Source organism: Cuculus canorus, chromosome Z (genome assembly GCF_017976375.1).
Source record: "Cuculus canorus isolate bCucCan1 chromosome Z, bCucCan1.pri, whole genome shotgun sequence".
In the NCBI taxonomy this organism is placed as follows: Eukaryota; Metazoa; Chordata; class Aves; order Cuculiformes; family Cuculidae; genus Cuculus; species Cuculus canorus.
The window spans coordinates 20,523,268-20,549,516 of record NC_071441.1 but is presented as its reverse complement, the minus strand read 5'-3'; the positions used below and the strand labels follow the sequence as shown (position 1 = coordinate 20,549,516).

Genomic DNA, 26,249 nt, shown 5'->3' with positions numbered 1-26,249 from the left:
ACTATTCTTGCTAAAATAAGTACTCTGGATGGACTAATCATCAGGCAGTGACCATTTGTATTTTAACATATTCTACCATTATGATCATCATCATCATTATTATCATTACCATTATTATTTTAGCCTCCTTTATTGTTCTATTAAAATTGTGCATTTTTTTCAACCCATGAGTTTTCCTTTTCTTTTCTGATTGTCCTCCCCATCCCATTGGTTAGCAAGGGGTGAGAGACCAGCTGTGTGCTGTCCAGCTCTCAGCTAGGGACCAGACTACAAGGACTAATACTCATCTTAAAGGTAAAGTAAGACTGGAAAGTAGTTCACTAGCAAAAAACCACTTTGTGTATGCAGATGATGATTTTCAGTGATGTATCACTGCAAATTTTTTATTTGCTATGAATACGCTTTCCCAATTTATAGCACATTCTATATATTATCTAATATAAGTACGCTAAGGCATAGGAGATTTGGGGATGTTGATCATATTATCAAACAGCTAGTCGTTTCTCTATTCGAGGGGAATGTTCAAGTTTCACACATTAACCCACTATGTTTACCACACTGATAGCAGAGCTGAAAAATGTGGTGAAAAATGTCACATTTTTTCTGGAGTTATTACACTTTTTAGAGAAGTAAAACTGCTGACTTCATTGTGGATAAAGACAGAGGAATCCTAAAATAATTGAGTGAATGGACAATAAATTGCCGGATGAAATTCAGCATGCAGAATCTAAAGTGATGCTCCCTGAGAAAAACATTTCTACTATCACAAGCACTCAGAGTTTGGAGGTGGCTAGTTTCATTTGGCATTAGATAGTTCAGCTCAAAGGTAAATACAACAACATTGGAAAAGATGAGAAGCAAGTTGCCAAAAAGGGTGACGAAAATAATAAAACAGTTTTTGCATGAGTACTGACTGTATACCTAGTGTTCTTCAATCCAGAAGACATAAACTAAGAAAAGATCAGATAGAGGTTTATAAAACCATGCCTGATGTGTGGAAAATAAAAGAAGGGAACAATCATTCGCTTTTTCATTCAGTAAAAAACTATAGTCCAAAACAAGAAAGTAACAAGTGTAAGGTCCAGAATAAATTCAAGAAGATGTGAAACTCCCTGCAAAAAGTTATTGAGGATTCATATTTTCCATAGACTCCAGGGAGAGAGAAAAAATTGTGGAAGAAAGATCCTGTAAAGCTGTAAATACACTGATACTCCCTCTGGCTTCAGAAAGTCCCTAATGTGCAATTGTGTATATTATTCTCTCCATGACTAGGACTAGTATCACTGCATATTTGTGCTGTTCTTATATTTCATCAAATTTCCATTATTAGCTACTCAATACCCCAGGGGTGTTATTGTGTTACAAACACCTTCGGCCATTCTTGCTTTTATGGTACAACTTATAGAATATGCTACCAAATGCAAAGTAACACATAAAAATATAGCTACTGAGTAAATAAGTTACCACACACATACTTTAGCCTCTTTCTAGCCTGCCTGTTTTGATGTAATTTTATACTTTAAGTTACTCTCAACCTTATGTTGAGAGTGGCAATACCAGAAGCCTAGAAAAGGCTTGCTGTTAGATATCAAGTTCAGGGAGGTTCGTTCTTGCTTAGTTAAAGTGTGCTGGGTATTCACAGCAAACACAAACTACGTTTTGTCCAGGCCTCAATGGAGTGAACTATTCCAAGCCAGAAGAGACTTAATGAAATGTCAGTGTTTTCTCAGACATTCCTCAATAAGATATCTGCACACTATAATACAGTGGGGAAAATGTTACAGACAAAAAAGGTTGTTGTGACTCTAGGAATAGGATTGGGTTTACGAACATGAGAGAAAGAAAATTACAATGATAGATTATCAGGAAAAAGCTACCTAAGACATCTCTCTATGATCAAAATTCAACTGATATTTAACTTTTGAATAGAATAATGTTTTAGAGTTGTCTCTTTAAAAAGTATACAACAACTGGATTTCTTTTATAGAGAGGGTTTTTTTTGCCACTCTTATTTATTTGCTTTTCTGTGGAAAAGTGGTATTAAGAATCACAGTATGAAAATACTACACGAAATGGTAGAAGCTGTTCTTAGTACAACAACCAATACATCCCTTGCTTTTTATTTTTATTTTCCATGTCACAAGCTAGATAAATTTCTTTTCTTTCTGGCTTATATGTTGATTGATGAGCTCACAGATCACTCTACTCTCGAACAGGAACTGTTACAGGGCTTTGTTTATCTGCAAGAGGTGATACTTAATGGTATCAACCTTGATTAGTACAAGGCATTATTTTAAAATTTCCTCTTTCTCTCAGTGTTTCTTTATGTTTCAAGTCAGAAAGAAACAAAAGCGACAAACACTGGAAAATGGTGTCTAGAGCTAATTGACTAGCATATTTAAAGTGGGTTGTGGTTGCTTAGAAACATTTATAGCCTTTAACAGAAGCCTGATTATTAAATAGTCTGCAGGGCGATGTAAGTCAACATGTTTTCACAAGAGCAAGAATCAGAGTGAAAGATGGTCTGTGGCTTAATATTAAAGGGAAACATATTTACAAGTAACATTTTAATTTTTAAGCCCAATTAAACAACATTACTGAACAAATGTTGAATTACACTTATGCCAGTGCAGTAAACTGAAACTCAGTGTCATGACGACTGTGGGCCAACATGCTGTTTATTCTGTAAGACCCTCTGTTAATTCTAGCAGTAGTAATTTCTTCTCTGTGGCTGATCTCGAGAGCTTGCAATTTACTGATTATTGTAAAGTGCATATTATGTAGAAAGAAGCTGATTATGGAGATCAAAGGACACTGAGATGTCTAAAGTGCAGCAGCCTTTGATTATATAACAGCCTAATGATGAAAAAATCTTACAGTGAAGGAGTACTCAAAGTCTGAATTTCGTACAAGATAGAGTGAGTAATATATCCTTCAGAGGTATGGATATTTCTGATACAGATGACTATTAAAAGTATCTAGAATAAATTTGATAGATAATCAGCTACATTTATCCACTGAAATCTCATGGCCTGATCACAGACTCACAGAATCACAGAAACACAGATTGATTTGGGTTGGAAGGGACCTTAAAGATCATCTTGTCCAAACTCCCATGCCTCCAGTTTAACTGTAACAGATCCACTTCCTTCCTGTGCTGAGGACTCCAGAACTGAAAACGGTACTCCAGATCAGTTCTCATTAAAAGTGAAGTAGAAAGGGAGCATAACCACCCTCAACCTACCGATCACACTTCTTTTGACGCAGCCAGGATATGGTTGGTTTTCTGGGCTGCAAGCTCACGTTCCCAGCTCATATTGAGCTTCTCATCCACCAGCACCCTCAAGTCCTGCTCTTCAGGACTACTCTCAACCTATCCTTCACCCAGCCTGTGTTTGTGTTTGGGCTTGCCCTCACATAGGTGCAGGACCTTGCTTTTGGCCTTGTTGAGCTTGATGAGGTTCACATGGGACCACCTCTCAAGCCTGCCCTTCTGGATGATATCCCTTCCCTCCAGCATGTTGATTGCAACACACAGCTTTGTGTCATCAGCAAACTTGCTCAGGGTGCCCTCAGTCCCACTGTCCATCATAGAAACATAGAATCACTAGGTTGGAAAGGACCTATTGAATCATCGAGTCCAGCCATTCCTAACAATCCCTAAACCATGCCATTCAGCACCTCATCCACCCATCCCTTAAACACCTCCAGGGAAGGTGACTCAACCACCTCCCTGGGCAGCCTCTGACAGTGCCCAATGACCCTTTCTGCAAAAAATTTTTTCCTGATGTCCAGCCTGAACCTGCCCTGGTGGAGCTTGTCCTGTCCCCTGACACTTGGGAGAAGAGGTCAGCTCCCTCCTCTCCACAACCTCCTTCCAAGTAGTTGTAGAGAGCAATGAGGTCTCCCCTCAGCCTCCTCCTCTCCAGGCTAAACAACCCCAGCTCTCCCAGGCACTCCTCATAAGACTTGTTCTCCAGTCCCCTCACCAGCTTCGTTCCTCTTCTCTGGACACGCTCCAGAGCCTCAACATCCTTCTTGTGGTGAGGGACCCAGAACTGAACACAGGACTCAAGGTGAGGTCTCACTAGTGCGGAGTGCAGAGGGAAAATTTCCTCCCTGGACCTGCTGGTCACACCGTTTCTGATACAAGCCAAGATGCCATTGGCCTTCTTGGCCACCTGGGCACACTGCTGGCTCATGTTCAGTTGGCTGTCAGCCAACACCCCCAGGTCCTTCTCCTCCAGGCAGCTTTCTAGCTTTTCTAGCCAGACTTCTCCTAGTCTGTAGCACTGCATAGGGTTGTTACAACCCAAGTGCAAGAGCCAGTATTTGGCCTTGCTAAACCTCATGCCATTGGTCTCAGCCCAGTGGTCCAGCCTGTTCAGATCCCTTTGCAGAGCCTTCATACCCTTCAGAAGATCCACACTTCCACCCAGCTTAGTGTCATCCGCAAACTTGCTAAGGGCGCATTCGATGCCTTCATCCGAGGAACAGATAAAGACGCTGAACAGGGCTGGACCCAGTACCGAGCCCTGAGGAACCCCACTTGTAACTGGCCTCCAGCTGGGGTTAACTCCATTTACCACCACTCTGTGGGCCCGGCCATCCAACCAGTTTTCAACCCAGGAGAGTGTGCGCCTGTCCAGGCCAGAGGCTGACAGTTTCCTAAGCAGAATGCTGAGAGAAAATGTGTCAAAAGCTTTACTGAAGCCCAAGAAGACGACATCCACAGCCTTTCTCCCATCCAGTAGTCGAGTCATTTAGTTATAAATGGACATCAGGTTAGTTTGGCAAGATCTGCCTTTCATGAACCCGTGTTGACTGGGCCTGATCACCCGGTTCTCTTGCATGTGCTTCATGATAGCACTCAAGATCACCTCTTCCATTACTTTTCCTGGCAGTGAGGTCAGACTGACAGGCCTGTAGCTCCCTGGATCCTCCCTCCAACCCTTGCTGTAGATGGACACAACATTAGCCAGCCTCCAGTCTAGTGGAACTTCCCCAGTCAGCCAGGATCACTGGAAGATGATGGAAAGGGATTTGGAAAGCACATCCACCAGCTCCTTCAATACTCTTGGGTGGATCCCATCCGGCCCCATAGACTTATTGGTGTCTAGCTGGGCAAGCAAGTCTCTAACCACCTCCTCTTGGATCATGGGAGCCTCATTCTGCTCCTCGAACTCCTGGGTTTGTACACAGAATCACAGAATCACACAAGGTTGGAAAGGACCCATTGGATCATCGAGTCCAAACGTTCCTAACACTCCCTAAACCATGTCCCTAAGTACTTCATCCACCCGTTCCTTAAACACCTCCAGGGAAGGCGACTCGACCACCTCCCTGGGCAGCCTGTTCCAGTACCCAATGACTCTTACTGTGAAGAATTTTTTTCTGATATCCAACCTGAACCTCCCCTGACGGAGCTTCAGGCCATTCCCTCTAGTCCTGTCCCCTGTCACTTGGGAGAAGAGGCCAGCTCCCTCCTCTCCACAACCTCCTTTCAGGTAGTTGTAGAGAGTAATAAGGTCTCCCCTCAGCCTCCTCTTCTCAAGGCTAAACAACCCCAGCTCTCTCAGCCGCTCCTCATAAGACTTGTTCTCCAGCCCCCTCACCAGCTTTGTTGCTCTTCTCTGGACACGCTCCAGAGCCTCAACATCCTTCTTGTGGTGAGGGGCCCAGAACTGAACACAGTATTCGAGGTGAGGTCTCACCAGTGCCGAGTACAGAGGGAGAATAACCTCCCTGGACCTGCTGGTGACCCCATTTCTGATACAAGCCAAGATGCCATTGGCCTTCTTGGCCACCTGGGCACACTGCTGGCTCATGTTCAGTCGGCTGTCAACCAGCACCCCCAGGTCCTTCTCTTCTGTGCAGCTCTCCAGCCATTCTTCCCCCAGTCTGTAGCGCTGCATAGGGTTGTTGTGCCCCAAGTGCAGGACCCGGCATTTGGTCTTGTTAAACCTCATCCCATTGGTCTCGGCCCAGCAGTCCAGCCTGTTCAGATCCCTTTGCAGAGCCTCCCTACCCTCCAGCAGGTCGACACTTCCTCCCAGCTTAGTGTCATCTGCAAACTTGCTGAGGGTGCACTCAATGCCTTCATCCAGGTCATTGATAAAGACATTGAACAGAGCTGGACCCAGTACTGAGCCCTGAGGAACTCCACTTGTGAACAACTTTCCTTACTATTAAAGACTGAGGCAAAGAAGGCATTAAGTACCAAGAAATTTATGAAACAAAATTTATCCTTAGTGAAGCCAAGTTGACTGTCACCAATAATTTCCTTATTTTTCTTGTGCCTCAGTAGAGTTCCTGCTCCATGATCTTGCTGGACACAGAGTTGAGACAGTTAGTCTTTCTTTTTTCCTTTTTTAAAATTGTGAGTTACATTTCCTTTTCCAGTCAGTGGAACTTCATCAGGCTGCTGTAACTTCTTAAATGTGATGGATAGTCGTTTAGCAACTTCATCTGCCAGTTCCCTCAAGACCCACAGAAACATCTCTTCAGGTCCCACGGACTTGTGCACCTTCAGGTTCCTTAGATATTCCTGCATATTGTCAATTCTCTAAGTGATGTGTTTCTATTTCCTTCTACACACGAAACCCTTCACACTTTGCTACAGCAGTGAGGTCACTGCAGACACTGAATCCTCATGAAAGACATGGATGTTACTAAAATTGACAGGTTAATAGTATACTTTTCTTTCTTGTAGCCTAGCACAATGTATTATGCAAAGGGTAGGATGATAAGCATTCTTTCCTGTCTGTTTGGGATTTAGATTTAGACTTAAGTGCCCAAATTTTTCAAGAAAAAACGTAAATCATAGAAACATTGTAGGAAGTTTGACTTGTACACGAATTAGAAAATAAGGACAATTATTTTAGAAGGAACTTCTTTTAAGAGGCAAATTATTCTACTATTTCTAATTTAAAAAAACTGACATTTCCAAATTAATAGCTGTTAATACCTACCACAAAAAAAAAAAAAAAGGTAAAAGGAGTGAAGAGAAGACAGGCAGCATAAATAGTCAATAAATAGGAAGCCTCAGTCTTAATCAGAGCACACATTATGAGGATCATAAAATCTAATCATAAAATTATGATTCTCCTAGATTTCTTAGTTAGCTATCTTAAGAAGACATTATAAATTATGAAAAATGATCAAGATGAAACTTCTCTGATTCTTGTGTTAAGGTTCCATAGACAAAGCTAGCTTTCAGATTCTATGGAGTTTTAATGCGAACTTCCCCCTACCGTCACTAACTGGGACTGAGTCTGCAATGAGAACAGGAAGAATAACCATAAAATAAACAATAAAACACAAAACAGCCACACATAAAATGCTCTCATGTACCTAAAGTAAAACTAGAAATGAAAACACTGTCTAAACTCCCTATTAATCTAAATCATTATTTGTTGCCCTACAGTAACAACAATATTCAGTAGGAAACCGCATTATTCAAGACCATGATATGTCTTTGACAAACAACAAATATTAATAAAAAAACCAAAAAAAGTAATGTTCATCTTATTTTCTGTAGACTTAATCCTTTTTATTTTATGATTTAATAGAAATCCATTAAACAAAACTATCATTAGGAAATATATACTCAGGATCTCTGTTTAGGAGAATTGCAGTTATAAGCATATCACACCTCTAGACAGCAATAAAGGAAATGGGCATCATTTTTACAACCTCTATGAGTCATATGGCCTTTTTGGCTTATAAAAAAATGATCATTTTTTGGAAAAGATTAGGGGCTCTCGTGTAATAAGTCACTGGGGCATAAACCTGTCATATGATATTTCAGGGAATAGAATCAGTCTTGTCATTGGATATTATTTACTTAGTATTTTCACATCAAGAACTTTATTAAGGAAGTTCAGAGATGCAATTGTTAATTTCTACTAGAGAAGTTATTTAGCTCCTAGGATTACAGCATAGGATTACCTCACTGTTTCCAAAGAGGAAAAACTCTTCACATATTTCGTGTAATACTGTGTGATGTGTTTCTGGAGTTGCAAATATTCAGTGTATGATTCTTTTGCTTTGTAAGGATAACATATTCAAAGATGACCTATAAAAATGTTAGATGATAAGTTAGATGATGACTATGTCCTACTGCAGCAATTTTTTACTGTAATTCTACTAGAGCAGAGCAATCAACTTATTTTTTGTTGTGGTAAAATAAAACCAAAATCAAACAGATGGGAACACCGAGGAAGAATATCTTACCAGTGCAGATAAAAAGGCTTGCAGGAGAGTACTTGAATTTCATGAATGTTTTAGTATTTTTCTAACTATGAGAAATTTTCTAAGTTAATTAACTTTACAAATAAAAACGGTAGAAACATTTTGGTATAAAGTAAGTTGGAATTGTGAACCTTAATATTTTGGAGATATTTTCACATTTTTGTTTTCCCTAATTCAAACTAATTTGAGTTTCCTAGAAGGAAGTGATAAAAACATTTCTTCAATAACTACTGTAATAGTAAGTCTCTAACCATCACTATTATTCTAAAATAATACAGTAAAATTTCATAGGCCTTAAAGTGGAGAGTGTTTTATTCTCTCTCTTTTCAGGTAGATAGTTAATGGAATTACAGTATTGAAGACTCTGTAAAACAGAGCTGTACCATCCTACAGAAGGGATGTTAGCTGTCTCTTTCCCTGAAATTCACAGAAGGAGATTGTTCCATCAATTGGAAATTGAAAAGGAAAAGACATCAAAATGATTTATTAAAATAGCATGGCTTGTGATTTATACTGTTAAAAATTGGTTGGAAAAGACCATTAAGTCAATTAAAATAGGAGCAAGTACACAACAACAAAAGCAAATAGCAAGTTGTTCTCTTTCCCATATTATTGATTAGCTCATTATTCTGTATTGCCTGTAGTGTAAGACCATTTACATAATTAAAACCTCTTCAAGTCTAAGTTTGCATAAAGGCACAAAGAAACCATTTGTCCAGCCATTTTAGCTCTCATTATTACGAGTTCTGAAAATATGATCACACAGCCCAGGGAGAGATTGCATTCCTTACACACTTTCAAGGTCCATGTAAACTCTTTCCATTTTCATAGCAGTAGAACTGAATTCCTGGTGGGAAGAGAATTGCTCTAATTTTCATTCATTTATGAATGTGTATTCTTTATCACAGCAAATAACTAGATTTGAATTCTAGCATTTTTTAATTGGATAAAAGCAATAGAGTAGCTCTAGAAATACTTTAAATACATACCAGCTGAAAATTTACTCCATTTAAGGATGGTAGCAGCTCTGACTGCAGAGTAGCAAATCAGAATCCACAGGTTCCAGTGGCTCTGAATGAAACTGACATGTTACCTTTGTGTTTATAAGACAGGGAATTAGATGAAGCTGTGAATCTAAACATGTTTGGGACTAATTCTACGCCAGTTTTATTAAACCTGTCATTAATATGCTATTTTCTTTTTTGGATGGATTAAACTTGTGGGGACTAAAAAACAAATTATGGTCTAGACACCAGCAATTAATGTTGTGAGTCCTGTTCTCTTGCTGTGGGCACTGTGTGTGTTAATAACACGTTTAAAGTTTCAGCTTATTGTTTCTCTTGGTTGGATGCTGCTATTGAACTATTTTTTAATCCTGCTGCAATCACAAATATTAGTTCATCTGACTTCTTTTCAGCAATCAAACTGATTATTTTTAGGCTGCTTAATAACATATTTTAATTCCAGTGTTACTATTTGTTCATGGAGAGACCTATTCTTTTTTATTCTTGTAACCACTTTGTCCCAGTTTCATGTGGAATATTTTCTGAAGTAAGCTATCTGTGATTCAAGAGCAGTACATCACTAAATGCTCCTTTATAACCATTAACAGCCCATATTACGTGCAGGAGAGCAGGGTTGTCAGCCCTGTAACATGAAACCTAGTGACAAGAGAATAATATTTATTCAACTTTTTTAAGGTCTTGCATTTTTTCTGGACAAAAAGGTCTGTAATTTAATTAATTGAAGAAGAAACCAAGAATTTTTGTTTGATCACAGTCAGAGTGTATTCTGAAGCACTATAAACATGAGAAGGCTAATGAGTTGCTAGTATGAATCAGCCTAAATATTTTCAAATGGCAAGGAAGTTTTTAAAATATCAAGAATGCCTTGCAGAGACACCAGTTGGAGTGCTAGGCAACTCTGAAGGTGAGAAAAAATAGAAAAATTATGTGAAGTGCTCCTATGGGGCAGCAGTCAACTTCTGCAACTACAGGAATCCACCATTTGTCAACCCAATGTCCCACTATTTCACATGAGTCTCCGCTGCTACACTCCATCCCTAAACATGTTTTTATGCAAGCTACCTTCCTCAATACATTCTCCTTGACTTGAATTAGGATTGAATATCCCAAAAAGCTGACATAACTCAGAGAAAACAGCATTTCCCTCAAGCTGCAATTTTCTGACAATATTTTATGTCCATTGTGACACAAATATGCAGACTAAAAATGTAAATATATGTAGGTATAGAAGAGTATCTAACACAATTAGGAAAATGGAGACTTCTTCAGTATAGACTAAAAGGTACTGGCTTATTAAACTTAGTAAAATAAGGGCTGGGAAGAGAAATAAATCTTTTATATATACATTGAAGAAATTTATTTATTATAGGTGCATCTAGGGGATCTATACAAGGTAGGAAAACCTAACGTACAAGCTATAATCCTGATACAAAATGAAACTGAGATTAACAGATCAAATTAGATCTCTTAAATTAATAATTTAACAAAATTAATTTAAATTTAATAATTTAACAAAAAATAATAGCTACCTGGTTTAGTGTTTGTGGTTTTCTTTTTAACTCTCAGATGTGAGAAGTCCTGGAACAGACACCTAAACAGTGACAGGGAGGAACCAACACAATTTCAAGACAGATTTCATTAAATCTTTGACTGACTGACGGACTGACGAGAAAGGGCACATTCAGGATGCTGGTGTGAAACTTCAGAAACTGGGTTTGTTGGGCTCCTTAAGGGGGAAAAGAGAAGATGTAACGTTTTCCATCTCTTCAGAAACAATTAACAAGAATTTTGATGTGCTAGGCTATATTAATCTCATGTTCCTTGGCTTCAGTGCATGTGGGGAGGGGTGGGAAACATGCTGACTTCTGCATCCCTTGTATTGCAAAGCTTGTCTTCGAGGCCTCGATGTATTAGTCTTTTAGGGAATCAAAGAAGGACAGCCAAAGCAAAAACAATTTCACAATGTCAGGACGGTTGTTCTCCTGGTGCCACTCAGAACAATCTCCTCTTTGGCACTACTCTTAGAAAAGCTGGCTAAAACTGAGTTATGAACATCAGGAAAAAGTGCAAACCAGATTTGAGGCACATTTACAGACAGCATTTTCTGTCATTGCCTATGTCTTCCCTTTCTTTTCTGCTACCTTTGTACTACTTACACACACAAACTGTTTCAGAAAACATACTCACCCTTATCACTGAAGTCCTGTATTGCTTCCTCTAATGGCAGTAACACTGGTATTTTGCTTCTGAGGCACGGAGATTTTTTTTTTTTTACTTGTTTTCTCTTAGTCATTTTAAAATACAGGTTATGTACTGATCTGCATAGGGAAGTGGTTAGGCATTCAGTTGATTATATATGACTAAAGTTATTTTGTTTTAGGCTCAAAATTAGCAAGATAGTATCACTGACGAGTCTTATCTCTGGCTCTCATTATGATTTTACATTTCAGCTAAAGGCTTTCTAGTTGCAGAAAAGTGAATGCCCATGAAAAGGAAAGGATGAATTTGCAGTTATGATTAGAGGAAAGACTGACTCATTTATGAATATAAACATAACCTACAATTCTTATATAATTGATAAGAATATTAGGAATAAGAGGACCTTATAGGCTTAACATGGTTATCTTTCACACAGAATTTGGAGGAATGCATAAGGACTCTGATCTACAGTAGTGTTACGCTGTTAATTATTCATGTCTTCCTGTCAAATGGAATACTTCCCATGCTCTGACCTTCTATAATTAGTGATGCTAGTATGTCAGAAAGACTTTCTTGAAGTTAACAAAATACTGTATTGTTTAAATCATTAATTAAAGGACTGATTAAAGTATGCCTGAGAGCAACGCGTGTCTAATTTGTAATTATACACATAAGTGATAAACTCAGTGGTTCAAGGTCTTTGTTTGTTTTGGTTTTTTTTCTTTAAATCTTAACTTTTGTGGTTTGAATCCAGCCTGGATCTCAAGTAGATTTCTGCAGAATATCTTCCACAAGAGAAGTATGCAATACTCCAAGGCTTTTTTCAATGCATTGCATTATTTTAAAAACATTTAGGAGTAAGAAGTTTATATAATAGTTAAGTCAAACCTCCTCAGTTCTTAGCAAATGTATCTTTGGTGCAAGCATTTGAGAAAACAAGATCTTCATTTTAAAGATTTATTTATGCTTAGTGTCTCACCTTCATCATAAGTATTCTACCTCAAACGCACGCATTGTTTTAGAAAAGAGGATATAAGCCGATGATAAAAATAACCCTTTGAACTTCGTTCTAGTAGCTGAACATTAGACATCTGCCAGTGTTGGTATGAACAAATTAAGAGTTTATGATTATAAAACGCCCCTCCTGAAAGAGCTGAAGTCAGTCATCTTCAAATAAATAAGTAAATATTTCACAGTGAAACCAAAAAAAATGGTAGGCATGTTTACAGTGTCTTGTGGTTCAGAGTGCCAGAAATGTCTCCACTGACAGAAACATACACCAGGAAGATTGTGGGCATGGTGAAGAGACTTACGGGTGAACTTGCTTGGATGTATAAGCAGCAGAGCATGTTCATGCAGCTTTGCCCCTGAGCTATTGAGCTCTGCAAAGTGCCAGGGCTTGTTAGCTTTACTGACTGTGCCTTGCTAGCAGAGGCATACTGCTTCTAGATGAGACTTGGCTTCTGTGCGGTTCCCATGTTCACTGATGCTGCCATGATCATATTAGGATGGGTGAAGTGGGTGCAGGTGTCTTGATTGCTACACTGTGGGCAGTCCCATTCTTATAGGAGAAAAGACTTCTTGTGCTAGTCCTTAATAAATGCTACATCGCAGCAGAAATGATATCTCAACATTGCTCTAGAATGGTTGTCGGCATTTAATACAGATACCATATTAAATAAGCATTGAATATCAAATGGTTTAAATGATGTATAACAAATATTTGGGCTATGAGTTTTTCCCATGTATCCAATCCATGAAATAGTTTGTAGAAGTTTGTGGAAATCTAAAAGTGCATGGCATTTAGTTATTCATATATATGTAGATTATATTCCCTGCCTAAAAAAATACTTTTAAAATTATAATTTCATTTTTTAAAAATAAAAAATTATCCTCAGAATTGCAATTTTATAACTTTTTTTTTAAAAATGGTAGCTTATATCAGCATTGTGTCTCAAAACTGAGCTGCGGAAAGCAATTTCATCCTCCAAAGAAATTGTTTCTTTGAGTATTCAACAGTAGTTACTTTTGATTTTAAGATAAGCATATTCCATGTTAGAATATGTCATCTAATATACATCAATATTACATCTTCCTAGGAGTATATATCATTTTATCACTCTTACTAGTATTTCAAAATATTTAACAAAACGTAAGAATTGGAGATTACGTACAAAACTTCCCAGATTGTTTTTCCTAAACTAAAATTTGTTACAAATTCTGCTTTAGAATTGTTATTCTGACTTAAGCAATACATGGGGAAACATCTGAGCATCTTATATCTGAAATCAGGAAGCCAAATATGACTGGACTCTGTTGTGCTCCGAAAGGAAAATTGTCTTCCTCAAAAACATTCTCGTTTCACTAGGAATATTTTAACTAAAAAAATCTGCGTTTGGTGGAGTGTAATTAAAAAAGTTTCTCTTTTTTATATAAATTGGGATTCATGTATTTCTTATTCTGCTTTTGCTTGAAAGACTAACTTGTTGTGGTAGATCTGTCTTGATATGGTTGACAAGAAGAGGAGGAGTTAAAAAAAAAGGTTTTCTAACTTCTCCACTACAGTTCCTTAGACAACTAATTGGAACTACCAGTTAGCTTTTGAATACTATTATTTATTGGTCGATCACTCCAGTCCTTGCTTTTCAAACTGTCTCTGCGGGATTCAGAAAGTAGTAAGAAGTTTGGTATCTGCATCCACCACCTATCAAGTATCTGTGTGTGTACATATTGTGAGCTCTACTGGGAACAGTTACAGATGTTTTTTTGTTGTTGCGTCTTCCTACTCTTTTCTGAGATCAATGCTAAGGGAAAAGTGCGGTTCGTATTGTATACTCAGATTTTATTTTAGGTATGAACTTTAGCTCCACTCACTAGCTGGCCTTTAAAGGGCAAGATAAATACCCATAAGTGAAAAATGATACATTTGTATTCTTTTTAAACAAGCAGAATCATGTGTCCTTAAAATCAAAGGTCATCTCTCTTTCTAACAGTCTTTGAGATTTTCTACTTCTGTTTCTATGAAAAACCAAGAAGTTATATTTCGTTACTGACTCTCATTAGATCCAGTACTTTCCTGAGTCTGTAGGTAACATACACATCAGTAGACCATATAAATTGCAGTCTAGATTTCTTGGGGCTGCTAAAGTGAAACACTTGCAGAGGAAATCATTTTATGTCAACTTAAAAGAGAGTTCATGCACCAGAAGCAGTGGGGAGACAATATTTTTCTTATATCAGAACAGTTTTCCAACGTATAACATTTTCTTTTTGCATTTTTCTTCCAAGTTCCTTTTCAAGAGAGAAAAGGAGAGGGGAAAACCAAACAACAACAACCAAACCCAAAGCTTTAGTCTTGCATTAATACATGAAATTCAAAAGAATCAGTGCTTATTGCAAGTATGGGCTTCTTCCTAGTACTCAGACAGCCCTATAAGTACTAAAACCTGCCATGGCTCCCAGCACCTATTCACACATGCCCAGTGCACCCAGTAAGATGCTTCACTGAAACAAAATGGAGCGAAGGTGTCCCAGGCTTTGAAAGCTTTTTATTGTCTAAATGAATCACCATTTTGTAGTCATCAGTTTCAGCTGAAACTGCCCTTACAGATAGTGGTAGAAACTATCTTTAAAAAGTAATAACAGTCATCACCTTGAATCCTTTAATCCCACTGCTCTTTTTCTTATGCAGACACCTATATGTGTACAAAGTTTTATCACTTCCTGGTGCAGAGATTTTATTAGTTATCAGCTCTGTCCCTTTCTTTCCCACTGGCTGCATACCTAGAGTGAGCTTATTTGAACACTTCCAATGCAGAAATCATTGTGTTCCAATGCAGAAACAGCCTTTGGAAAGGGTAAATAATGATTCTTATATTAACTAAACTAGTGGATTTCTATCTTTAATGCAGGGAGGTTTGGTGGTTCAGATCCAATTGTTCCTGTTCACGGCTGTTAAGCAGGGAGGCTTTGATTTATGAGTTCAAAAGTCCCATCAAACTAGGCCCTCATCTATAGCACAGCTATTCTCGTCCAGAGTCTCCTATTCCAAACAGTGATAAAGTGAAAACTCCCTGGAGGAGGGGTGAGTAAAAACAACTGAAGGTTTTATTACCAAAATAGTCAAAAGAATACTTCAATATTTGGTTCCTTTTTACTAAACTTTGGAATGGAAAAGAGAATGTGCAACACAGAATTTTAATATTGTGTTCCATATCCCACTTCCCTAAACACTGACACAAATGAAAAAGGTTAAAATAGTTTTTCAGCAGATGTGTTTTCTAATAGTAACTTTGGTACTGTATTTGTATCTGTCAATATGTACACTGTATGCAAATTATACTATTGCATAAATTTTTTTCAGAAGGAAGAGCATAAGACAGAAACCAATTACACATCATATTTCTCTCTGTAATTATCAGCATTTATATTAATACTGAGCTTTGTAGAAAAACTTTTCATTGTAGTTTTGTTAATCCCAAATTACCTTTTTAATGAAGGAAGAAAGAAGGGGCATAAATTACCTCCAATGTGTTTTCTTAACCTCCTGTATTTGCTGTTTACAGACATATTACAGTATGAGACTATGGGGAGGTTAATGGTTTGGTTTTTTTCCTTCTAGTAAATACCATTAAAATAGAACTGAGGATAAACTAAGCAAATTTAAGAATGCGAGAAAAATATGTGCTGTTTCCTGATGCTAATAACACTGTTATGAGGCTTTTTGCAAGATTCCATTTAATCTTCTCCAAGATTCCATTTAATCTTTTGCAAGATTCCATTTAATTACAATAGAAAAAAAATGCTGGAATAAACTGTTAATCAGAGGTATAGGTACATTTTCAGCAATACTTTGAAGTTTAGTCTTCATACATATTCTTTTTACTTATTACCACCCCAGTTCATTTTATTTTATAATTTTTATAAACGTATGCAAATTACATGTAAAATAAGATTTCTGACTGAGTGTTAGCTGCTGTCATTAGTTGTACTCAATAATTTTGAATTATATTGGCATATTGTCTTGTAACTGGAGAGGTTGAAATAAGAATTTGCTGACCAAAGTCTGAGCAAGTTTCTCTTCATTTCTAGTGCTGACCTTTATAAGCACCTGGGTAAGATCCGTTTCAGAGTCTTGTCCTTCTCAGACTACATTATTACAGGTTAGGGGCATTCCTTGAATGAAAATCTTGACGGTTTAACACCGTAGTACCTTCACGTTGATTTACTATCACACTAAATACAAGTTGCCAGACAGTACAAGAGCGCTGTTACAGTCAACAGTGTAAAAGATGGGTTTTAATTAAGACCAGGAGACAAAATTGCACTCTAAGGAAAAAAATTGATCTATAAGATGTACTCTTCGAATCCATTTTCAATACTGTACATTTTCTATTCTGAAACTCTATGCTGCTGGTGTTTTATTCACAAGTTCCATAGCTGCTTGTCTGGCATTCTGTTATGGAAAAGGGCAAAGAAGACAAAGCAGGGTTCCCCTCACACAATAATTGTTTATATTGGTGGACTCCAAGGCTTATATATGAACACAATTCATGGCAAGTAGGGTTTGTAATCGCCAACAATATTACTTTCCTTTCTTCATGTCTTTTCAGGAACGTGCAACGATGTTACAATCCTCTGTTAGAACTGTTTCATCTCTGTGAGAGCTCTCTTGTTATGGCTTTGGTCTGTCAAGACCAAAGTGATCTGAGACCTATTCAGTTTGCTATGTTTTGCCATGTGATAGGTTGCTGATGTTCACCGAAATATCAAACTAGCATTCATTTTAGTGTTCAAGCAAACTGAATAATTGTCCCATCTTAAACTCCACAAAGTAGAATTTAATCTGAAGCAAGGTTTCGCCAGTTCTGATTGTGCATAAAATACTAGCAGCCGTAAAAATTGCTGTGGAGGAATTTCTGTGATGCAATTTTAATGTATAATTATGTGAAATCAATTAACACACTTTATTTAGTCATAAAATTCCACCTTAATGACCAAAGAACTGCACAACGATGTCCGTATTTCACAGAAGATTTTTTTGTTGGTGGTAATATTTTTACATTTATGAATAGTTAAACTTTCAGTCTTGTAGATTTTACAAAATACCATAGGTCTGACTGATTTAATTTCTCTCTCTAGAGAGTGATTAACTACTTGTACACAGAAATTAAGGTTTAAAGAACATAAATGCTACCAGAGAAAATTGTTTTGTTTTCTTTTTTAAAGCATTTCTTTTAAATACATTGATAAATAAATTTTGTGAATATAAAGATAAATTAACATACTTTTATGCAGATATTAGAGGGGGGTTGCATTTTTTTAAGAAGTCCATTCTAAACAAATGATTTGAAAGGAGTTAATTTTTTTTCTCCTGATGTTTCCATAAATATTCAAAATAAGTATAAAGCAAAACTTCCAGAAAACTCAGGAATTCTCTGTGTTTTAAACAACTATTCCTTCACCTCTCATGCAGAATCTGATAGACTAGAACATCACATTTGTTGGCATCTTTAAGAGAAGGAGGATTTTATTGACTAGACTAACTTTTTAGTAAAAGTTATTACACAGTTGTCATGTGCAAACTGACAACTTTGGCAAGGAGCCCTCATAGTGTACTTCGTGTGTAACTAAAACCTCCCATTTAAGAAAGGACTAGTAGATAAGAAACTGACAAAAGTCAGATGTATCTATAAGTGAAATTTACTACAATAAGATTTTCTTAGTTGCAGAGACAATAACACAGATCTATATCATCTCTTTACTTCTCTTTTGTTTTTCCAAAACACCAAATATAATTTAAACATTTAACAGTACAGTACAGCACATTGAATAGAACTTTTCTCCTCTTTCTTTTTGTGTGTCAAAATATATTTGCAAATCGGTTCCACCTACCTCTGAAGCAACCTTAAGACATTGTACCAGGACTTAACTTCCAAACTACTGCACAGCCCCCAGCACAGAGGATAAATACATTGTGATTATGATTCAGATAGTTAACTCCTGCATGCATAAAGGAGTTAGTGATGAAATAGTAAACTAGTATAGCAAATAATGTTGTGGCCTGTACATAATAATGAACAGAGCAGCTGACAGACACTGCAAATGGCAGTAGAAATTAGAATATTTTAGCTTTCTCACTTCGTCTGCTGTTTGGACTTGAGTTCAAAAGGAATTCTATGCTAAAACACACACTTAAATAAACAGATGAAAGCACAAACAGTGTACGTCCATACACAGGTATTTTGAAACTGACATTGTTTCTTCAGTATGCTTATTTAGCAAAGCATCCTTTCTTTTCGCTAATGAAAGATGTGCCTTCCTTATATTCCTTTTTAAATAAATGAGTTTGAATTTTAGATTAAATATCTTATGTATAAATATTTTCATCCTAGTTTATATCATCTGCTCTCCATGACATGACTTTCTAAAATATCATCATTTTCCTGATATGAACTGTTGCTTTGCAAAAAGTTTGATGGATGTGACGCACTCATTGTTTTTAAATCTTATTTATCATTTTGATCTTTATCTTTCATGTCATAGATAAAGTAATTAAAGAACAAGCTGGCAACATTAAATTGAAAAATATTTGAAAGAAAAATTATTATACATGTTGCATTCAATGGCTTAGAAGTGTAATAACAATTCTTCTATTTTAAGAAATATTTTTGTACAGTGTGACTCTAATAGAAAAAAGCCCATTTTACAGGGAAAACCTAAACAACACTTAAAAAAATTGAAAAAAAACCAGATATTGAGTAATTGGTTAAAAATTATGTAGTTAACTTTCTTTCCCCATGCAAGGTAAGTTGGATGGCAATGGGAAGGTCCATGACACATCGTGAATACAGTTTTGCCTTCTGGTAGTCCTGGACTATCAAAACAAGAGCAACTTTAAACAAGAAATTTTGGTTTAGTGAAGTAAGGCTGTGTATCCTTTGTAGCTGATGGTGTGCTTAATTAGACATGTTAGTGAGAAGTCTTGAATCATCTAAAGATAATGCTGCTTCAAACAGATGATGTTCTGTTTGTACAGGTGTTATAATGCACTATGCATACACAGAGAATATACGGTCCACAGATAATCAAGATGATAAAAATAGAATCATAGAATCATAGAAACATAGAACAGTTGAGTTCGAGGCGATCATTAAAGATCATTTATTTCCAAACTCCCTACCATGGCTAGGGACACCTTTCCCTAGAATAAGTTGCTTGAAGTCCTACCCAGCCTGGCCTTGAACCCTCTCAGTGATGACGCATCCACAACTTCTCTGGACAACCTGTTCTTGTCTCTTGCCACTCTCATTGTAAAACATGTCTTCCTTATATCTAATATAAAACTACCCTCTTTTATTCTAAAAGTATTGCCCCTTTACTGCTTCTACAGGCCTTGATAAAAAGTATTCCTCCATCTTTCTTAGAAGCTCCTTCATGTATTGGAATACCATAATAAGATCTTCCCAAAGCCTTCTCCTCTGCAGGCTGAATAATCCTAATTTTCTCAGCTTTTCTTAATAGGAGAGCTGTTCCAGCTCTTTGACCAAGTTTGTTGCCCTCCTCCAGTCAAATTTATCCATTAAATAGTGCACCAACCAAACCCACATATCTTGATGTCATGGATGTCATGCACAACCACACCAAAGGCCTCAGAGATATCAAAGTAGAATCAGCTGCTTTTCCCTTATCCATCACCCTTACCCAGTGCAATTACCAACTTATAATAAGCAGGCACTAGTTGTCCTTGGTGGAGCTATGTTAGCTGTCTCTAATCAGCATTCTGTCTTCTATATGCCTTGGTATAGATTCTAGGAACGTCTTTTCCATGACCTTACTAGGCCAAGAGGCAATGCTGAGCAGTTGGTAGTTTCCGCGGTCATACTTTTTACCCTTTTTAAAAATGGATGCAATATTCCTTTTTCTCCAATCAGCAGGGACTTTGACTGTCATGACTTTTCAAATATAATGAAATGTGGCTTAGTAACTACATCTGCCAATTCCCTCAGGGCCCTGGGATGTATCTGTTTGGTCCCATGGACTTGTGTACATTCAGGCTCCTCAGGTGGTTTCAAAACTCATCTTAGCCTACAAGTGGGACTTCTTTCCTCCAGTTCTCAGCTTGAGTTAGAATCATAGAATTATGGAATAGTTAGAGTTGGAAGGGATCTTAAAGATCACCTAATGCCACCCCCTCTGCCATGGGCAGGGACACCTCCCCCTAGTTCAGGCTGCTCAAGGCCACATCCAACCTCTCTTTGAACACTTCCAGGGAGGGGCATCCACAACTCCCCTGTGCAACTTCCAGTGCCTCATCACCCTTATCATGAAGAATTTCTTCCAAATGTCTAATCTAAATCTTACCCCCTTCCAATTTAAAGCCACTCTCCCTCATCTTATCACTGCATGCCCTTGTAAAAAGTCCCTCCCCAGCATTATTGTAGAGTTTTGAGTACCTCAGCCTTGTTCACATCGGTTGTCACCAGATATCTTGCCTCATTTATTGCAAGGATAAAATTTGTTTTGTCTTCCTTCTCTGAGAAACTTATCTGTAAAAGGTCTTCTTATCAGTCATCACATCTCTTAACTAATTTAGATCTAGTTGTGACTTAGCTTTCCTGATCCCACCCTTACGCTCTAAGGCTTCCTAGATTCTTTCCAGGATATATGCCCCTGCTTCCACATCCTACGCGTTTCCCTTTTATATGTCAGTTTGACCAGGATGTCCTTATTCAGCCATGCTGGTCTCCTGCCTTCCTTGCCTGTTTCTTAATTAGATTAATGTTTGCTTTATTAAATTTATAGTCTTGACCATACTTGTCACCTGGCTTTTATCTGTCAATTCCAACACGGCACAATCACTGCAGGCCAGGCTACCACCAGTCTTGACCTTTCCAACAAGTTCCTCTGTGTTGGGGAGCAATGGGTCCAGTACAGACTCACCTCTGTTTGGGCTGTCTATCACCTGGATTCAGAATTTATCCTCAGTGCACTCCAAGAGTCTCCTAGACTGCTTGCAGCTTGCTGTGCCGCTTCGCCAGCAGATATCAAGATAAAAGCGTGTGAACAGGATGCTTCGTATAGTTGAAAAAGAATGCTTCACAAGCTTCCCTTCCTTGATCGAGTAGCCTTTCGTAAACAACCACCATAAGACTTGCTTTGCTGGTTTGGCCTCTAATTTTCACCCAAAAGCTCTAGAGCTGCGCATTGCTGTTTTTAAATTAAAGTTGGTTGGGTTTTTTTTACATAGAGGGCACTTGATGCTTTGTTGTTACGTAAAGGACAACTCCTTCAGCTTTCCTTCCTTATACCTTCTGAACATATACAGAAATTCCCAGAACTTGTCCCTCCTGAACAGCTTATAGCCATTGATTGCAGCACTCCAATCATGTGATTCATCCCATCAAGTTTCGGTGATAGGGATCAGATCATAGATTTCCAGCTGCAATAATGGTTTCGAGCTCTTCCTGTTTGTTACTCGTACTACACACATTGGTTTTGGTGTAGAATGGTGTAGATTGTGAACTATCTCACCACTTCAGTGGAAACTTTTTGGAGGGTTGGGAGGCATTCCCCACTCCTCCAATAGGTGCCTCTATACACCCTGTTATTTGTGTGTACACAATTGTCACAGCTTTGGACCCCAGTTCCCAAGTTCCTTGGTTTAAAGCACGATTCAGTAAGTCAATCAATCTGCCATAATAAATAAATAATGTTCATTTAATGCTGCATATCCTGTATATGTTTAATGAGTAGAAAGGTTAAGTTATTAATGAAAATTATCTGAAATTTTTAGTACTCTATTACAGGTATCACACATCAAATTAAACAGATTTTTTTCATTTTTCTTGTTATCTAGAGGTATGCCTTAGTTTGTACATTCTTTATAATTAGAACATTGCTCTTTTTTTAGTATAAAATAATGCTTGTAAGTTAAACAATCCAGTTTATAAAGTAAATATTAAAAATTAAGGAGTAAAGCTGAAAAAAACTTGGTATCTACCTGGTTATGTGTCAGCTGAGCAACAGTTTTAATATGTCAAGAAAGAAACCTCAGTGCTTTCACTCAATACTTCAAGGAACAGTGATGTTTCACTTTAAGCATCAACTTCATTCTTAAAATCCCTGTTTGTAATTCTGTGTGAACCCCTAGATCCATGGAAAAGCAAGGTGACATAAACTGTGCAACAGACTGAAAAGTGTCCACATAGAACTGTTAAAGAGTAAGCAGAAATTACCTTTGGCAATTCAAATCTGAACATGCCAAAATTCTGAGCTGGAGATTCATGGCCGTTGGAGCTTTGTTCCATTTGTTCTGAGGACACTCTGCAACATCAGAGCATTGTCATAAAAGATGATTATCTCACAAGCTCCAGTTATCTTTTATTGTTTCCCTCTCTATCAATCCAGACTCAGGGCTTCCCAGGTGTTTAATTGCCCGATGGTTGATGGACAGCCTGAGGCTTGAATCTTGTTCTAATCTGCTGACCATTTGCACATTCACTTGACTGGGCAGGCCATCCCTTGACTTCTCCCAAAATGTGTCTATAAGCCTAGGATTGCTTGTCTTCATCAGAAGATGCGTGTGACCTTGTGCAACGCCTTGAAACCCTGCATGTCATTTCAAAGGTCAAAGGACAACAAAACTGTTACAAAACCAAGATAAGCCAAGAGCTATACTAGACTGTAGGCTTCATCAGTGGCACTTGACTCATTCAAAAAGAACTTGGGTATTCTTTTATCAGAGGTCATTAGTGCTTCTTGTTCAACAGCAGCAGTGAAAGAAATACTTGATATCATTTCCATTTCTCTGTTGGAGTTTACATTCCTATGTACTGCCCTTTTTGCCACTTTCAAGGAAGAAGTATGGTGTTATGGCTGGTTCACATGTTTGACAGGAATAGACAACATTGATAAGTTTTCTTGGTTCTTTCCTTCTTTATTTTATTTTATTTAAATGCCCTGCAGACAATGCATAGCATGGACACTATGTTAATGGTAACTTCCTCCTCCTCTTCTAACACCAGCGAAATTCTTACTTTTACTTTGCCTGTCAGCCAGGTTGTCAGAAAAGAATCCATTTCTCCCTTTCCAGTGCTTTCTTTCTACTGAAACAATTTTTTCTCACTATGCCAAAAAGTGCCATGTAGTCGATTTTTCTTCCTGAGCAACACAGCCACAAGCTTAAGAAAGTGTGCAGACAGATGCAGGAGTTCTTCTATAAAAGAACAGTGAAACGATAATCAGGTACAGAATTTTTACGTACAGATTAACAAAACAAAATGGTTCCTTATTTTACTACAGCCCCCCAAACCACATTAATAAGTAAAAAGCACAAATAATAATTTATGATGACATTACAAGTAAACAAAAAATAAAAGTATTAAAGTCATAGTTTTTTATTTTAAAATTGCAAGTATCTGCCCTTAGATCTAAATCCCAGATGAAAGAATCAAGGAAGAGTACTCAGACAAAATGTGGACTGTCTTGAACATTTTAGTTGGTCTTGGCCTTTATATCCACTACCTCATCAGGCTACACTTACTAGTTCTTCCCACACAAAAACTTTCATCCTTGAAGATGTAAACACAGAGTGTCATGGAGTTGATCCCTCTAATACGCAGACAAGTCTTTTTTTCTACTTTTTAGATAATACAAAATATCCAATAAATAAACAGCAGCAACCAGGTCAGGAAATACAGTTCTTATGGCAAGAACTGGTGGCAACAAAAAGCACAGTGAACCTCTGCTCTGCAGCTGCTGTGGTAGTTGCTGAAGGATGCCTGGCACTAGTAGAGGCTTTGTGAGCCAGAGCGTCGTGCTCCATGCTCAGATTCATCAGCCAGCCCTTTAAGGGATAGGCGAGATTGCCAGCCATACCCGGTAATGTAGCTGTGCTACTGGCTTTGCACAGCAATGATACATGAAAAGTGGCAGGATCACGGTCTTTGGCAGACTGTTTGGACCAGATATCAGTAATGAAATTCCTGTGGCAGTCTGCAGTAGCCTACAGAATATGAAGGGGAAGCTCCTTCTTCTTGGTGTAGAACCCAGATATGCTGGCAAGATGGGGGACATGCAACAGATAAGCATACAGTCCTGTGAACAATCCTGTGGCATGGGACAACCTCTGGAGAGCTATACATCTATATCTCCAACTCTCAGATGGCATGGACAATACACAAGAGCTCAGGAGAGACACCTCTGCCAGATTGTGATATCTGCTGTCAATTTGGCTTTACTAAACTGTGAGGTGAAGAAGTGGGCATTTGAAGGCTCTTGACTTTTATATTTTTACTGCCACTTTATTCTCTATGTTCAGTAGACTAATATTGGTTTTCTGGCTTATAACAAATATGGGTAAATTCATGAACCCAGATTCATATCTAATGCTGAATGGGAGCCAGTGGTTCAACAGCTATGGCTATGACTCTGCTAAGCAGCAGGACTGTGAATTTAGTCATCTGTGTGTTCACTTTCTACAGAAAAAGACTGAACAATAGTAAACATTCCACAATTTGAAATAGGCAGGATAAACATAATAAAAATAAAGATTCTCAAACCCTCTAATAATAGAGGCCAGTCAAAAAATTATTACAATTTTTTTATCTCTGTAAGGCTTATTTGGCTGATTTTTCGTTATCCAGGAATCACTTATTATCATACTTATAAACGGAACTGAAACATACAGAGTGGACATACAATTTTTAAAAGCAAAAGGCTGAGGCAAAATGACTGTATAGAACTGTGGCTACAGTGATACAGTGAACACGAACCTGTGGTACAAGAATTTCCAGTTTTAAGGTTTTGTGCTCTGTTTTCTTCTACAACTTTGTGCCATGGATCAACATTAATCTTGAATGTATAGCTAGGCTGAAACCATTCCCACTCTCCCTAAATTGCACTTTTTTCCTTGGTTGGTCCAGTGAATTATTTTTCTGGTTTTAATTAATGAGACTGTCTTTCAAATATTATTGAAGGGAGAGTAAGCTGAAGTCTTCAGGTTTGAAGGCATTTTTTTACAGATCTTTTCTGTCTCAATTAAGGTAAATTACCTACACTGAAATTTACAGTGGAGCATATTCAAGTCTCTGCAGAATCTACTATTATTTTCCAGTCAAATGTTTTCTTCACTTCTTTCTTCTCTGTCCTAAAGGCAAACCACTTAGCCTAAATAGCTCAAACTTACTCTGTATTTTACTTGGCATCCTTAGGAATTGTTAAATATGGGACTTATCTATCTAGTGTCTGTTCAATCAGACCTTTGAAAATATTTTTTCTTTGTCTAACGATGGAGTCTGTCACAAGTACCACCTTCCATCATAGTTTCATCTTACATTATAGTAATATGACCGTGTCTATCATCTGATTCAGATAACAAAACTATGTATTAGAGGGATGTGCATTATGAAATAGTACATCAATTTAATGCCCCAGAAAACTTAAATTTCACAGTACCATGCCCTCAAAACAGAGTAAAGCCAACATTTGCAGAGGTAAAGCCTGACAATGTTTCAGCTGTTACAGAAAACTGCTGAGCATGTGGGACTTGAGTCTATTTATAAATATTGCATACTCAAAAATTCTGTGTAAACATCAGAACAAGTGTGACTTAAATTAACAAAATAAGGAATTTCATATTAAGGAAGACACTCTAGCTCACATTGCTGTGAACAGGAAGGTTAGTTAAGGGCAATCTTAACTACGTGTTTTCAAGGGTTTATTGAGCTTTTTCTTTTAGTCTGTCAGATCCTTTACGGTACTTAAACATAG

At 37.6% G+C, this 26,249-nt stretch overlaps 1 protein-coding gene and 1 long non-coding RNA gene across 20 annotated transcripts in view; one reads left to right on the top strand and one right to left on the bottom strand.

Moving 5' to 3' along the window:
* Window positions 1-26,249, top strand: part of PTPRD (protein tyrosine phosphatase receptor type D) — a 928,191-nt gene that overhangs the window by 485,123 nt on the left and 416,819 nt on the right. The gene's annotated exons all lie outside the window — the stretch shown is intronic.
* The window catches only part of LOC128850522 (uncharacterized), a 68,667-nt gene continuing 64,776 nt past the window's right edge, over window positions 22,359-26,249 (bottom strand). Inside the window, exon 4 of the long non-coding RNA XR_008447946.1 lies at window positions 22,359-23,694. This is a non-coding gene — a long non-coding RNA (uncharacterized LOC128850522). The remainder of the gene's footprint in view (window positions 23,695-26,249) is intronic.